Here is a 2430-nt window from a genome sequence, read left to right as displayed (position 1 = left end):
TAAGCAAAAAAGTTTTTTAAAAAATATTTTAAGTCATATTTTCACATTAATTATTAGAATCTTTATCTAAATCCACTTTAAGACACACAAAATTAAAGCTATTGTGTATTCTTCATATACACAGATACCCTTTAATTCATTAAAATAATTTTATGAATATCTTAATAAGAATGAATATCTTAATAGAGTGCCTAAATGGAGGTCTTCATTCACTGACAGAATAAATCCTTAAAAATTAAGAAATTTTAAGTTCTTAAAAGTTTGATTTTCCACCTGAAACCAAGGATGCATAACAGAACATAACAATAAAGTGGTATGCAAGCTCAATGGAAATATATAAATAGAGCAAAAGAATATGAAGGAAAATAGGTTTCAGAAGCTATATGCTGATTGCTCAGAAATGGGAAATCTTTGGACCTAGGATAGGATGGGGTATATGCTGTGTGAGAGACAGAAACAGAGATCCAGGGAGGAAATACAGAATGTATGTGTATAATCACAATCTAAGGTTTCCAGTTTTATTGCAAAGAGAAGACAGAGGCCAAGCCATGGTATTGTGGTTAGGAACATATCCTCTCTTTTGTTCCTTCTTTAATTTGTATCACCAGAAATAAATTAGTGGAAAATCTTTGCTTTAAGCTTTCCAACTTGGGCCTGGCAGAATGGCTCTGGCAAAGAAGGGTGGCGAGAAGAAGAAGGGCTGTTCTGCCATCAACCAGGAGGTCGAGGAGGTTGTGACCCGGGAATACACCATCAACATTCACATGCGCATCCATGGAGTGGGCTTCAAGAAGTGTGCTCCTCGGGCACTCAAAGAGATCCGAAATTTGCCATGAAGGAGATGGGAACTCCAGATATGCACATTGATACCAGGCTCAACAAAGCTGTCTGGGCCAAGGAATAAGGAATGTCCCATATCGTATTAGTGTGCAATTATCCAGAAAACGTAAGGAGGATGAAGATTCACCAAACAAGCTCTATACTTTGGTAACCTGTGTCCCCGTTACCACATTCAAAAATCTACAGACAGTCAATGTGGATGAGAACTAACTGCTGATAGTTAAATAAAGTCATAAAACTGTAAAAAAAATGCTTTAAACCTGTAATACAATGGTTTGCCTTTCAGCATGGGTATAATAATAGAGGATTAGTAAAATATGAGACTTCACAAAAAAGCGAGAGCATATGGGAATATCAAATACATATATAATCAGATTACTAGTAATATCTACAGTGACATCCGTGAAAATCAAGGTTCAGAACATGTGTTCTATGTTTTACAGAAGATCATGAAGACACTACATCATTTATTTCATTTAACACTATTTGACAAGTTCAGTTTAAGACCTGGATTAGAGATCCTTGAGATTTGGGTGCGCCTGCCTCCCACTAAATGCAGATTCCTCTCAGCATATTCTTATCCATGTCTCAAGTGGCTGTGCACCTATTCACTGTTGCTGTACTGACAGTCCCTGGTGCTGGCTGAGTTTAGCCTCAAAATTTCCTAGGAAATGCAGGATTCTTTGCATCTCCTGATACAGGATTCTTTGCGTCTCCTGAAGCTTTTTCTGGTTCAATTTAATTTAGCAAGTATGTGGTCATGATCACAGTAGTCATTTTTTTTGTGATTATAAAACTAAAGAATAAGTGTGCAAAATATAACAGCCATATTTCACTTTCTCTGCCTTACTTTCACTCTTTTTTTTTCATCCTGTACTTTGACAACTTATTTCAGCTGCAGCACAGGAGAAAAAAATACATTCAATCTTCAACAAAGAGCAACCTGCCACTGTGAAAAATAGCAGTCACTTTCTACAAATATTCCTGTTCTATAAAGTTTTAAAAATATGTTTCTAAGAGTCTGATTACAAATATGTTCATCACTGCTTTCAAGAACATAGTTTCTGTGTTTTGTGATTTTTTGTGTCATTTAACAGAGAAACAAAGAAATAGTTAATTTAATGCAGGTGTATTGATGTAAGTATATAATATAGCACCACCTTCTTATGAAAATAGTTGTAAAATATTTAAAAACTTAATGATTCTATGACTTTTTCTGTAATGTTATTCTGGGATATTTTTACTAAAGTGGATATTGGAAAACTGTAGTCTTTAATAGTAAATACATTTATCATTTGAATGCAGATAGTTTAATACTTCAAGAAGTAAATTGAACTGTTATAAATACTCTATGTATCTAAAATGATAGATTATCCTTACAAAATATTTTAAATATCTATCATAAGCAAAATATTAGAAAATAATTAGAAGAATGAGCACAATCTACATTAGTATATATAATAGCATTAAGAAAAATAATAGAGTGACCAACATAAATACATCTTCTCAATAAGAAATACTAAAAAGAAAATTGTAAAATGAACCATTTAGTGTTCACCATGCTCTCGTGCATGCATCTTAACTAGGTAC

The 2430-nt window shown here is 33.5% G+C and overlaps 1 pseudogene across 1 annotated transcript; it reads left to right on the top strand.

Annotated features, from left to right (window-relative positions):
- The first annotated feature begins 656 nt into the window (after nucleotides 1–656).
- Nucleotides 657–1083, top strand: LOC308647850 (large ribosomal subunit protein eL31-like; annotated as a pseudogene). The gene has a single exon. The product of its transcript is annotated as a large ribosomal subunit protein eL31-like (transcript).
- Nucleotides 1084–2430: the final 1347 nt, after the last annotated feature.

This window comes from Spermophilus citellus, assembly GCF_964194105.1.
Source record: "Spermophilus citellus genome assembly, chromosome: 4".
Lineage (NCBI taxonomy): Eukaryota > Metazoa > Chordata > Mammalia > Rodentia > Sciuridae > Spermophilus > Spermophilus citellus.
Note: the sequence above shows the minus strand (reverse complement) of the source record. Positions and strands in the feature narration are given on the sequence as shown.